The following is a 14,823-nucleotide window of genomic DNA, read 5'->3' as shown; positions in this document are numbered from 1 at the left end:
AGACCCTTCTCATTAACGTCCTGGAGCTTCGGGCCGTCTTCTGTGCCCTCAAGTCCTTCCTGCCTTCGCTGAGGGGCAAGTTAGTAAGGATCATCACAGACAACACCACCACCATGTTCTACATCTGGAAGCAGGGCGGGACACGCTCTCCAGCTCTCTCTAGGAAGGCCCTGGATCTGTGGCACTGGGCAATTCGTCAGGATATGTTTCTCGTCCATTTTCACCTGGCGAGGACCAAGAACACCATTGCAGACTCACTCACCAGAGAGCTACATTCTTGCCATGAGTGGGAGATTCGCCAGGACCAAGTGGATCTTCTATTCCACGAATGGGGTCAACCCTAGATCAACCTTTTAACTGCGGCAACAAATTCCAAGTGACATTATTCTTTACCTGCGAGTGTAAGGACATCCCGGCCAAGGCCAGAGCCTCTTCAACGTTGATGTGCTACGGCCATAAGTGGAAGCGTTTCTCCATGTGGTGCCGGACTCAGATGATTACCCTTCTGTGGGTCACAGCCCTGCAGCTCCTACCATACCTACTCTCCTTGGCCAAGGCTGGACTGGCAGATGCCTCTATCAAGGAGCATCTGGCCGCCATATCCCGTTGCACCAGAACACCGGTTAGGCCTTCCTTGTGGTCGCACAGACTCGTCAAGGAGTTCCTCAAAGGCCTCTTCAGGATTTTTCCACCAGTGAAGACTCCTGCCCCAGCTTGGGAACTCACTGTGGTCTTGACTAAACTCATGGGGGAGCCCTTTGAGCCGATGCATCAAGCCCCACTCAAGTTTCTCTCATGGAAGACGGCTTTCCTCATTGCAATCACCTCAGCCAGGCGTGTATGGGAGATCCAGGCCCTATCTTGCAAGCAGCCGTACTTGTCCATCCACGCTTCAAGGGTGGTACTGCCTTTGGTGTTCCCTGTCTTCTTGAATATGTCGTCCCCAGCGGAGAGGGCCTTGCATTCGCTGGATGTTGCTCGTTCCTTGACGTTTTACGTGGCACGCACAAAGGTTAGTAGTTCTTGGGTCCACCCCGGCACATCCTTGTCACGTCTGCAGGCTCCGTTCCCAGGGCCTCGGACACTTCACGTATCTGTGCCGCGGCCCGGCTTGTCCCTCACTTTGTTACGTCTGCTGGTGGGCCGTTAATGGGGTTCAGCCCACAGGGCTTAGGCAGGCATATCTGCCCCCCCCCCCCCCATCTGGGGGAGGAGGGCCAAGTGGGGCCACTGCAGCTCCGGTGGCGGCACCCACGGCCCGGCGTGGCTCCAGGAGAACTGATGGCCGCAGCCCGCCAGGCCGGATCAAGGGGACAGGGGAAGGCGGAACACTCACAGACTGTTCCGACTGTTGCCGCAGGAGTGCCCGTCAGCCCTCCACCTCCCAGTCGAATCAGGTCTTGACTGTTGCTTTTCTTGGTGGCACCCCTCCCCAGGCTACGGGTGCCGCATGCCAATGCGACAGGGCTGGTTTCGGCGGGATGCAGTCCTCCAGCGGCGCCACGCTGCTCTTGTGATCCCGCAGCTCCTCCCCCGCAGGCTTGGCGAGAGTTCCGGAAGTCCTCGCTTTTACGATCACCTGGTCTCAGCGGGGGCGTTGGGGCATGGTTGGGGCCATCCCTCGACTTGGCTCCCCTGTATCGGCTATCTTCCCCAACTGCTGCGGTGTAGGCTGTTCTGGGTGCTGGTCTTGCCCCTGGGAGAAGATGAGAGGCAATGAGAATGGCGTGGGCGTGCCGCAAATTCCCTCGACCCTTTCGTGCCAAAATTTAGTGCGCAAGAGTTTTACCATGCAAGCTCACCTGTTGTTTTTTAATGCTGAGCTCTCTGTCCTGCTTCCTTCAGCAGGGGCGCGTAGAGTGGACCTAGTTGCTTCACTGGCCCAAGGAAATGGCGATCCACACTGACTGCGACCAATCCACTTGGAAGGTAAGTCTTTTGTTGTGATTATTGTTCGTTTATTATAATGTCTTTGGCAGTGAGTCTTTTGCCTTGATTGTAAAATAAAAAAATAATTCTTGCAATGTCTCTTCTCTTCCCAATAGGTGTGAAGATGGTAGATCGGAATCGTGGAGTGGTTCCGGGGATTCCCTAGGATGATGGAGCTCACAAATCTGCATGTAAGTTGGCCATTTTAATGGAGTTCTAAACTCAGGTATGGAGCGAGCAGCCAAGTGTTAGTTATTTATAAGATTGCTAACCTGTTGTGTTCTTTTTCCCTTGCAGGAGCGTTCTGGCTGAGTGGAGCAGAATTTGGAGGCTCGAAGGCCGATCTGCGGCCCCAGATGAAGATACCGCGAAGATGAAGAAGAGAAGAGGAGCTCCTGCGTCGCTGGACGTCCAGTTTGGGTGAGGAAAGGCCCTGACTCCGATGGCAATGGAAAGCAGGTAGGGTGGGCGCACAGCGATGGAGCGGCTGGAACCAGGTAAGGTGCGCCTTCAGCGATGGAGAGGCTGGGATATGATATGAAATGATATGGCATTTGTAACGCGCCTATACACAAGTGTTTCAATACATACATAAGGTAAGATGCGCCTTCAGCGATGGAGCGGCTGAACTCCGGTAAGGTGCGCCTTCAGTGATGGAGAGGCTGGAATAAGGTAAGATACACCTTCAGCGATGGAGCGGCTGATCTCAAAGTTGCACCTTACGCGATTGAGTTGCACGCTTCAGGTAAGATGATCTTCAGAGGTGGAGTAACAGGAACCGAGCTGAGGAACAGCGGTAAGCGTCACGCTGCAAAGCAGAATAACGCGAAGCTGGGGCATGTGGTTGGGCTGGCCTTAAATAGGCTGGCTCTGGGCCCTCCCTTTGGCCCCGCCTTGTGGCTCCACCTTGCCCCTCCCAGGGATTCTTGCACGTGCCTCCCAATGATTATCTATGGCCACGCCCGGCCCTGATGCACGTGCCTTAGGCCATTTGGACCCTGAGGGTGAGGAAGGCCTGGGCCCTTGCCCAATGGCCATGACACTCGCAGGCAGCCTGGTCTCCGGTTCTCCACAATCTTCGAGTCCGTGATTCCCCATATTACCGGGTGTCATTGTTCCATTTTGGAGCCCTAACTTATAAGGAATGCCGCTGCTGCACATAGTATACTGCGGCCCATTAGCGGAGCTCCAGGGTTAAGCAGCCATCTTGCTGGCTCAGCAGCGTACCCCCTGCACTTCTTGTTGCTTACTTGCACAATCTAAATGACTCTAGGCCTAGTAAGATCGTTTGTCCTGTTCTCTGCTTCCTTTGTGCAGATGACACATGATCAGTTTTGCCTAGTCCCATTACTGCTCTTACTGAATTGTTCTGCTCCATCTGCAGACGATTGAGTTTGCCTGTACGCACACCCAGCAGACTACGGGCACAGTAGTCCAGCCGGCTACCAATAATGGCCCTGGCCATCGTGATTCCTAGCCTGATGATGGGGAATATTCGTGAGCATGTGGATCCATTCCAGACTCCTGCTGGAGAACAGGCATTACAGGTAAGTAACTTGTTCCTTCTCTTGGGGGTACATCACTGGCTCTTACTGGGGTGTTGGTGTCGTATTTTTTTGCCGAATGCTCTAAGCGTCTCTCTCTCTCTCTCTCTCTCTCTCTGGCACTTGCTGTACTGCATTAGCTGCGCTGCTTTACCAGGATTTTCGGTGTCGGCGTAGTTGACGGACCACAAAGTCTACCTCCCAGAGGTCCCGTCACCATTAGCCTGGTTCCAGCTTCTGCCTCGGTCGGTCTTCTGAACCTTCCACAATTTCCTCACGACCGAGGATCGGCTTCTTCTGCTCGCTTCCTCGCTCCCAGGTCTGAACCTCCTGGGGTTGACAGGCTTAACATCAAGTTCTCATTTCAGTAAGTTGCTTCTTGCTTTTTATGGGCTGTAGCTGGGTCCTCCCGAGCAGAGTGCCAGCGTCTCACTTTTGTATCGATGAGATCTTCTTCATGCTTCTTTGGTGCCACCTCTTCTAGGTACTGCTGATACTTAGCAAAGGAATAGTTTGCATCCCTCCTGCAATCTTCTTCTTCTCCGTACTTCTGAATGATGACTCATGATTACTTAATGTGTTCCTCTTTGTGTTGGTACTGTTATGTTTTATATAAGGAAAGAGGGAGTATTAAATAACAGACATTAGTCTTCTCAGGTTGGTTCTTGGAAGACCTCAAGGACTGCATAATCCCAACGGTAAGGGGGTTAGGATGTGCCATCACGGAACGGGAGTCCTTGTCCCCATTAGGGGAGCCTCTTCCTATGAGGTCCTGCATTCTGCCACCCCTAGGGGGATAGTTGCATAGCAGGCTCACCTCTCTACCCTCACAGGGAAGGGCTCTCCTCTGGTGAGAAGTTATGAGTGCCTGCTGAATTTTGCCTTCCTTCTGTTGCACACAGTGCATGTTCTGGCTTCCAACTTTACTATCTGTGATCCCCTGTTCCTAAACCATCCCCCTGGTTCTTTGTGGGGACATGGCTTTGTTTGTTATAGAGTTTGCAGTTATTCTGCCTTTTCCTACTTTCAGCAGGTCAGATTTGATTTTGCAAACCCCTGTAGAGAGATAGAAAGCAAGGCTGCAATCTCATTGTCTTATCTTCTCTAATGGGAAAGGGGTTCATATGTGCCCTTGTCACTGGGGCGTAGAAAGCATTTCTGTGGGCTGGCATGCATTGCCTCCCAATTCTCCTATCCCAGTGACTGGACCGGGTTTTCATTTAGCAAACTCAAAGGATTATGGGAGTTGGTGTCCTTCCCTTCCTGCTCTATGGAACCACCAAGTGTGGCCTGTGTTGGGGAAGAATTGCTTACTGTTCTGTTGGCTTACTTGGATATTTCAGGGTGGTAGTGTTCTCTGCTAATCTTGCCCCTAATGGCCTGCCTAATCGAGGATCGGGTTCTCCGTTAATATTGGGGGGCGATTTCTAATCGGTTAGCCATATGACTGTCCTCTGCTATAAGGATTTGGGTGCTGCAGATGTGACCAGTAACGTCCCAGGAGTGGACCTCCTCATACATAGCATACTGACAAACTGCATATTGGTCATTAGAGGTCTACTGTGAGTGTTTTCTGTCATCTTGTCACCATTAGTGCAGATGTACTCTGGCCCATACTACACATACTAGACCTTTGTGACTGTATGCTGGTTACCAGTGATATTTTGTAACTATATTTTGATTCATTGTGGTCAGAAGTGATCTATCCCAAACTTTAAATGTGTCAACGGGGACACCGGGCGAGTCTAGTCTTGTCTTTGGTAATCCTGTACAACTAACTACACTTTGGGCATTTGTAGCATAGGTGCTTTGAGACCGGTGTGGTAGTGATTTGGCGCAGTATTAAAGCTCAATAATTAATTATTACTTTTGTGACCATGGGTAAATGCTGTGACATCACTCTCAGCTGCATACACCAGCCCCCGACTCAGTCCCTCACTGTGCAATTTCTCACTCTAAGCCTTCTCCTCATAGAATTCTCTCTACCTTTCTCAAGGTTATGTGTGCTATAATGACTCCCCCCCCTCTTCTCTCTTCAACCCAACTAATCGTGTAGCTCATCCCTGTACCAAGCAACCAATCTACCCCTTTCACCTCACCATTAGTTCCCTTCTCTAACCTGTCTCTCTCACCTTCCGGTCGACCACTCACACACTTGGACTCTTGAATGATCAGCCCCCATGCAACTAGACTTGTTTCCACTCCTTTTACTCCTGAAGCCCACGGTTTACAGCATGGCCATCAAAGAGACGTGAATCACCTCCCATGATGCAGCCATGCTTGTGGCCCTTCATACTGATGCTGCTACTTTCCCCCACTTGTGAGACTTGATGAGGTATGAGTCTCATGATGAAGAGGGCCAACCTTTCTTGCTCCTTCCAGTCTTGCTCCTTCAAATACACCACTGCAAAACTCCATGCACCCAACCCCTCACTATGCAACTCTTCTGCTTTGGAGAACTTACCCCAAGTTGATGGGGGAGGGGGGGTTATAGTGGAGCGAAAGTTCACTGAATTCTTCCATTCCCATCATTCATGAGGTACCTAGGCAGTTACGGAGGTTCAAGACCACAATTATTCTGAATGGCCTGGTTTTGCAAGGAGGACCTGCTTCTATGACCTTCTAGACATGGCCATCTGTCCTCTACCTCCTTCCAGTGATGTGGGTTCTCCTCTTCCAGTTGCAAGGGCAGATCCGCCACCCTGCCCAATCGTTGACTGACTCCTGAGGCTGGGGAACATGGACCAGGACCTATCGGACGACATCATGTATGTTGTCCCTTCCGTCAAGAGGCCTGTCACCATAGAAAGACAAACACTAACCAAATGAGTGGCAGGGTGGAAGGTTTTTAATACATCTTAACCACTGTGCTCTGCGCAACCTTCCACACCACTTGTTTAGTCTGTCTGCTCATTGCAAAAGTGGGCCAGCCATATGCAAATCATTCTTTTACGGCCAGCAATGGCAGCAGACCAGCCCAAACTGCTAGGTCACGTACCCTCTGCACGGAAACGCAAACAATGCCAGCACTGGGTTCTCTCAAACCTTACTTACCTCTCATTACTTGAAGCCCCTTGCCAGGACGTGCTTAGTAGAAATGCTGATCACCCAGCATATACATATAAATGTAAACCCTGATTACGCAGCATGTGCAAGCACTTAAGGCATCGGTCATGGGGCTCACGCATAGCAGTTGAGACGCTTGTTTCTCCAGTCAGATCCGATTTCCATTTATGGTGGTTTTGTTCTTGTACCCCTACTCTTTCTGCTTTGTCCCTCATTATTTTGGGGGTTTTCTAATTACTTTTGGTCAGAAGAACGTCTGCTGAAGTTCCCCTGCCACTGCATCACTTTCTCGTTCCTTAAGAGTATATGGTCATGGGTCGTCCATAAGACTACCAGGCCTAGGGGTGCTTCTTATGCACCCACCTAGTGCCCTATAGCGATTATATCACCTTACGTTGATTTTATGGTGTAGGCTGGTGCCATCTAATATTTCTCCAGCATTGGATTTTTCATTGATTCACATGCTCATGAATATTCCCCATAGTCAGGCTGCGCATCCTCTGTCAAAGCAGTTTTGCTGTAAGATTAAAAACTGCTTGGCACTTATATAGCCTATTTATTTATTTATTTGACATTTGTAAAGCGCGCCGAACACAGAGCATCTGGGCGCTGGTTACATTAAAGACATGATACAGGACAGACAGTCCAATTTTGTTACACGTGTCTGGTTGCTGTTTACAGAGAGGTCTAACATGGACCAATGGTAATATCATTTACATAAACATGAGGAGTTATCATGTATAGTGAATCATGGTAGAATCCTGAACTAATGGTATTGTATAAATAAATAAGGGTCTTGACCGGCTTTCTTTCCATTCCCAATTTGAATTTCACTTCCTTTGTCTTGTCTTTAAATCTCTTCATGACCTTGCCTCCTCCTTATCTCTCCTCTCTTCTCTCATTCCATACCCCCTCTCACTCCCTTCGTTCTGCAGATCTCTTCTTACTTTCCACCCCTCCTGCCCCCTACATTGGAACTCCCTTCCTTTCACTATCCGCTCCACGTCCACCTATTCCTCCTTCTGTTCCTCCTTGAAAGCACTCCTTCTCCACTCCCTTCCCTGACACCTTTTCTCTCTCCTTTCAGTACCCTCTTCCTTGTCCCTCGATCTTCCTTGTCTCCCCATGATCTCCATCCTCCCTCCTAACTCACACCACTCCATATGCTTTCTCCCTCTTTTCCGTCCCCTCCCCTCCATTCTTCTTCCTCCTCAAATGCAAATTGTTCCACATGCTGTTTTTCTGGTTTTTATCATATTTACTGTTATTGCTTCTATGTTACATGCTTAATGTTCCTGTGTTGTTAAACTGTAAAGCGCTTTGGATTAAAGCGCTATATAAACAATAAAATACAAATACAAATAAATAGCCATGTTTTGAGGCTTTTGCGGAAGGACGAGAATGGTGAATCTGATCTTAGGGATAGCAGGAGTGTGTTCTAGTGTTTTGCTGCCAATACTGGGGAACTGCGGCCTCCTGCCTTTTCCAGCTTGAATCTGGGGATGGAGAGGATGTGCGAGTAGGCAGCACAGGTGGGTCTGTTAAATGATGTTTTTGCAAATTTGCTAGAAAGGTATTTGGGGCGCATTGGCCAGGCATTTGTTGCTTTGTGAGAGAGTTTTTAACACAATGCGATCGCGAACCGGCAGCCAGTTGGCATTCAGTCTGGCAGAAGAAATGTGCTCTTTTTTTGGAATGTTCAATGCTGCTCTTATTGCATTGTTTTGTATGACCTGGAGTTTTTTGATGTTGCGAGCAGTTGAACCAGCGAAGAGGGCCTTGCAATTGTCTATCCTGGATAGAATCAGTTCTCTGGCTTTTGTGATTGTGCTCTCGGAAGTCAGGAAGGGTCTGCAATCGTTAATAGATTTAGACCTGTATGCTTCCACGGACGCAATCACATTTACATGTCTCGTTAGAGAGAGCAGACCCCCAAAGTTTTTACTTCTTTAGAGACTTGAATAGGGTTCTCGTCTATGACAAAAGATTTGTAGTCATCAATCAGTTTATTGAGTCGTGTTTGAGTTTCCACCAGTAGCAGCTCTGTTTTTTTGTCTTTTAAACATAATTCATGTTGAGCCAATCGGGCTAGGATAATTTGATATATTTTCTTCAATGCATTGGTGTCAGAACTGCCAGAGATGGGAAGGAGAATCTGAGTGTCATCCGCATAGTTAGTGTAGAAGACACCCTGCTCGTCCAAAAGGTCGAAGAACGGCTTCATAAAGATACAGTGTCTGGGAGACACTGGAACCTTGGGGAACTCCGCAAGTGACTGGGGCTGGGGATGCAACTGCTGAATTGTAGAAAACCCTCATTGTTCAGTTAGACAGGAAGACCTCAATCCAATCAATGTCTTTGGTGGAGAAGTACGCTGCTGAAGAGAGGTGTTGGCATAGGATTTTGTAGTCCACCAAATCAAAAGACGCAGAGAGGTCCATTACAATGTGGAGGACCAGATTCCCACTGTCCATGATTTCAACCATTTGGATTTTTAAGTCCAGGAATGCTGATTCTCCAGCATGGGATCTGCCATGCATTCACATGTTCATGAATATTCCCCATTGACAGGCTGGGAATCCTCGGTAAAAGAAAAAAACAGTTTTACTTTTACTTTAAAGCTGTGTTTCGCCTCTAAACCAATCACTGTCCCCTGGGTCATACTCCCCCCGCCCCCGCAATCCAATGGAAGTCCTCTCCCTAATCCCCGCCTCTGGCAGCCATCTTCAGATTTTTAACACATGCTTCAGCGTTGGGAGTCCTTGAGTTGCTCTCCGAGCTATTTGTATGTTTTTTCCAAGTTTTTTCACAGAAAAGATTTTTGTTTCCACCAGAGCCGTTGTGCTCTTTCTTCATCGGCCTGGAATGGGGACCCTTTCTCGGTGAAGTTTTGTGCCCCTCAAGGGCAAAGATTCGTCGAAGTTTCTGGAAGGCTGTCTTGGGCCTACTACACGCCTTCCGACTGTGACGGAGGAGAAAAAGGAGGTTATGACCCTCTTCAGGCCCTGCACCAAATGCAGGCTACAAAACGTCTTTGTAGCGGACAAACATCTACAATGTCTTTACTGCCTACACCCAGACCACAAGGAGGTAGAGTGCAAGATATGTCTGGGCTTCTCGAAGAAGACAACGAAAGACAGGCATAGCAGGATGGCGCCATCGCTCAATTCGAACAATGCAGCTGCCCCGTGCTCCGATCAGGGTCATGCCTCGTCCAGGACCATGCACAATCACTTCGTCGACAGCTGCATGGACGACTACCACGGCTGCCTCCTCCAGGATTTCTTTGCCTCCCAGACTGGCTTCAGCACCGTTGATGTCTATGGCACTGTTGACGACTCTGCAGGCTCCAGTGCTTGCTTCATTTCCTAGGGGTGCCAGTGGGGACAGGAAGATGCCACCAGCATTGTCTTTCCTGCCATGACACACGAAGGCCAAACCATTCTTTACCCTGATGCCTGCTGTGTCAACTCTAGTGACGGCACCTGCCCAACTGTTGCAAGAGGGCAATATTACAGAAGAAGAGCAACTGGAGGCATTATTCTCTGACCCGGAAGAAGTTCAGGAAGTCCCGAACCAAATTCTTGCAATGCCTCATCAATCAGTTAAACAAGCTCAGCCAATTCAACCAGCTATTCCACCCACTGCAGTGCCTACAGTTACCTTGAAAATACCACCAGCGCCAATTCCACAGGCTCCCTGGGACTTGTCTCTGGATATCCTGTCCACTTGACAAATGTTGGTCACAGAGCTGCAGCATCATTTACCTTCTCCGGCCCCTGAGAGTGCTCCTAGTAGGAGTCCTCAAGCTTTGCCTTCACGAGAAGATTTGGTTCTGCCCCGTCCACAGCCAACGCCTCAGTTCTCTGTCCCGGTGGAAACCCTCAAGGACACTGATACTGGTCCTGACACGTCCCCAGACACGCATACTATTGATGATTATGACGACACGGTGCCTGCTGATGGGCAGACCCTGGATCTCCCTTCTCAGGATACACCTCCAGATGAGATAGGCTTTTTCCATGCAATCTTGACACAGGCAGTTAAGCTCTTCGATCTGGTTCCTGTTACAGAGGCGTGAAGCGTGAAGCCTCCAGAAAGTCTGTTGTTTCAATTCCTATGCTGGTTTGCATCTGGGAAGATGGTTTATTGGTGATGAAAAATCCCTTATCGGCTCTTCCAAAAAAAGATTGAATGGAGAAAAAATACAAAGTACCGGATACGGCTCCTAAATGCCTTCATGCCCAACCATGCCATGAGTCTCTAGTGTCAGCTGCCGCATGGAAGAGATCAGCTAACCCTTTTACACCATGTATGGTGCCCCCGGACAAGGAAGGTAAGCAATTGGACGCATTTGGCAAGCAGGTCATTACCACCGCCGACATATCATTAAAGCGGCCGTTGCCGATCTTCTCCTAGTATGACAGAGTTGTGGTACAAGATGGGTCCCATCTTAGAATTTCTTTCGTATGACAAGAGGGATGAGGTTCTGATGCTGTTACACGAAGGGGAGCCTGCTTCAGATCACACCATTACTTTTGTTCTGGACATAGCAGACACAAGCTTCTGCCAGATGGGTTACGAAGCAGTAGTACGACGCATGGGATGGTTGAAAGCCACTAATTTTCATCCAGAGTTGCAGTCCCAGGTCGTAGACATGCCCTTTGATGGAGTGGACCTCTTTGGATAGAAGGTAGACGAGACACTCCAGGCAATCAAGGCTGACACGGATGCTGCACTCTCCTTAGGCACACTCCAACAGCGAAAGTAGTCCTTTCATTCCGGTAAGGGTCAGTTCTCCAGAACCTCCAAAGAGTTCCCGCCCTCCACATCGTTTAACAGGGCACACCCTCGAATTTCTGGGCAAATGCCATGCCATTGTACCAATAAAAAAAAGAACTACATCTGCGCCTTTTAGAGGAAGTCCGGCCCCTGCTAAAGAAGGGGCCTATAGAAGCCATACCATTGCATGTCTGGGGCTCCAGCGTGTACTCCAGAGACCTCCTGGTGAGAAAGACGAAAGAAGTCCGGTAGGTGGAAACCCATCCTCGACCTCAGGCAGCTCAACAAGTTCCTCAAATCGCAAAAGTTCTGCATGGTCACGCTACAACACGCTCTTGACCAGCTGGAACAGGGAGACTTCCTCGCCTCTCTGGACTTGGAGGATACCTACTTCCACATCCCCATACATCGCAAGCACAGGCACTTCCTTCAATTTGTGGTACAAGAAGAGCATTACCAGTTCAAGGCTCAGCCTTTTAGCCTAACATCAGCACCAAGAGTCTTCACAAAATACCTAGCTCCGGTGGCTGCCCATCTCTGCCACACAGGCATTTACATCTACCCCTATCTGGACTACTGGATAATGCACACCCCCTCACGGCCGATAGCCCCTCCAGCACACCAAAGAGACTATCCGATGACAACCTTCTCTGGGATCAACTTTCTAAAGTCATGCGTATATCGCCGTCTCAGAACGCTCTGTTCCTGGGTTAATGACTTAACACACTGTCATGTCTGGCTACCACCACAGAGTAGAGAGTCAGCACCATATTCCACGAGATTCAGCAGCTGTCCACACTACAGGCGACGACAGTCTGCTCCATCAAGTCTCTGTTAGGTATGATGTCTTCCTGCATCCCCTTGGTTCCGCACTGCAGACTGCATATGAGGTCTCACCAGGATTTTCTCGATGCCTCGAAAGATATCAATACTGGAGTACAGGAGTTATAGGTACGTAACTTGTTCCTTAGTTTTGGCTTCACCGTGGGTGCAAGCTGATTTACTTCATTAATAGGCTCCCCCCTTTTTTGGGGGGTTTTCTAACTTATTTTGGTGGTCACAGTGGTTTCTGTTGATGTCTCCCTGCTACTACATCCCTGTTTACCTTGCTTTCAGTATATGGTATTAGGTCACCCAAAAGCCACCCAGTTCCAGGGTTTTCATCGCCCTACCTTGGTTTAAGGGGGAAGAGCGGTAACGCCTATATATTTCGTTTTTGCTTCACCTGGGGTGCAAGCCGATTTTCGCCATTAATAGCCCAAAATAAATGTATGTTAGTCATTGGGGTACTAATAGGTGTTTTAAGTCCTACTCTGAGCAATTTGGTTTTAGTGGCTTCCTTTGTTCAGGGAACCCATAGGGCCTAAAATGGCAGTTCTGGTCATATGGGTGCTTTGTGAGCCAGGATGTCAGCCTCCATAATTATTTGAACTGTTTTAGACCAGATGCTTTCTGTCTCTGGGCAGGCCACAACACTTCCTGTAGAATAAGGCCTGGGCAATTGGAATTTATTGGGGAAAACCTTATTGGCTGGCCACCAAAACCTTTGTTTTCAATCCCTTAATGAGATTGCCCCACAACCTGTGCCCTTCATGGGTCTTCACATCACACTGCTGGATCTTCTCATCTGTCTGGCCTATGGCTTCCAACCTGGGACCGCTTTCTGGGTAATTGTACCGTAGTTTACTGCCAAAGTCTTCCGCTGGAACCTTGAAGGGTGTTGGGACACCAACACCCCACTAAGTTTTGTTCTCTCTGACATCTTGAATCTCAACCACTGTTGTCCTGCAGCTAGGGCCATTCTTTCTGAAATGCAGTCCACGTTTGTCTGATGAGCCACTGGGGTCTGCCGTGTGCATTTCCCTCCATCCTCTTGAAGCCTTGTCCGTCTTCTGTGAAGGACAGTTCTTCTTCTTTTGGGCCATCAGGGTTGTTGACTCAGGGTTCAAGTTTCTGGTCCCATTTAACCTAATTTCCGATTGGTTACCATAAAGTGCTCAATCATTGCGTATAGTGTGACCAGGGTCACATAGACCCTATGTAGGATGTTAAATTGGATAAGTTGTAATTTAGCATTCCTCGAAACCTTGCATACTTTCTCCCAGATTTATGTCCATTTCCTCTCTGAGATCTGACACCCCATGGCCCTCTCCCTCTTACTCTTGACCATCAGATCCTTTGAGGGGAATTCACTCCGTATTGCCTGATAAATTCGAGAAATCCTGGCCCCCCACACCATCCTTTGTGAGCAGCACCTGCATCAGCGTGCCCGTACTTGCCTCCTCTGGGATTTCCTTCCATATGGTGGCCAGTCATCTGGTCACCATCCCGTATGTTAGGAAGTGCCCCCTTCAGGGCCCTATATTGAGCACTCCACCCCTCAAATGGCATCAGCCTCCCATCTTTAAACAAGTCCTCTGCTGTCTGAAACTCCTATCCCCTAGGTCAGAGAACCCCATCCTCCTCAGTCCCGATCATATCCTCGGGTCCACCCTCCATGGCAAGTCGGCGCTATATAACCGCGTTACATCTAGCTTCCCTAGAAGCTTTTTCCGAGTGCCCTCACCACCTGAAATACATTTGTGGCCCCTTTTCCTCCCACCATGCCCCACTGTAAATCTATACCCCGCAGATGAGCTGGGAGGGCTCCCAGTAACCCCATCAACAATTCCCCCTTGTGTCTGCCTACACTAGTATCACCTGCAGTTGTTGCAGTTGTGCTGCCATGAAGTATAGCCCATAGTTGGGCAAATTGAGACCCTCCCTCCTGGCACAGATGCTTCAAGATTGCCAACAAGACCCTCCTCCTCACCGCATCCCATAGCAATGCCCCAACCTTTTCATCCAACATCTTAAAAAACACCCTCTTAATGCCATAAGTGATATTGGTGAAGTAGTAGAGCAGCCTTGGGAGTATGACCATTTTACAGAGTGCCACCCTTCCCATCAATGATATTGGTAGCTTTTTCCAAAGTTGGATTGAATATCCTATCTGTGACAATACCCTGCCCGTGTTATATCAACATTTGGATTCCCAGGTACCAAAACGATTTCCCTTCCCATCGTATCCCCCAATCTGGGAGGACAGCTAGGTTGTGGCTACAGAGACCCCCCCCCCCAATGGAAAAATTAAGGGTTTTTCTTTATTGATGCAGAATCCCTACAGCATCCGAAATGTACCCAATATCTCCAGCAGCATTGGCATGTTGTCACACGGGTTCCCCACATACAGCAACAGATCATCCGCATATAAGAGGTGTTGCAATTGATTCACCCACTGGTTTGATTGGAGTTTTTTGACTTATAAAACATCAATCACATGTTTTCAGTCTGTTTCCTTTTGTTATATATACATATATTGTTATCCAAGAGACCACACCTCATTATTTCTGGATTTTCCCAGTTTTTGTTATGGTTAATGATAAGTAACCTTTTTATTTCTTCTCAAGCAAATGTACTCTTACAATTCCTAAAATTATGAAAGTCCTCAGCATTCAGAGAA

At 48.7% G+C, this 14,823-nt stretch overlaps 1 protein-coding gene across 1 annotated transcript in view; it reads left to right on the top strand.

Annotated features, from left to right (window-relative positions):
* DNAH2 (dynein axonemal heavy chain 2) overlaps positions 1 to 14,823 on the top strand; it is a 3,498,763-nt gene that overhangs the window by 3,140,476 nt on the left and 343,464 nt on the right. The window lies entirely within an intron of this gene.

This window comes from Ambystoma mexicanum, chromosome 1p (genome assembly GCF_040938575.1).
Source record: "Ambystoma mexicanum isolate Mex_15411 chromosome 1p, UKY_AmexF1_1, whole genome shotgun sequence".
Lineage (NCBI taxonomy): Eukaryota > Metazoa > Chordata > Amphibia > Caudata > Ambystomatidae > Ambystoma > Ambystoma mexicanum.
This window is presented reverse-complemented; position numbering and strand designations above follow the sequence as displayed.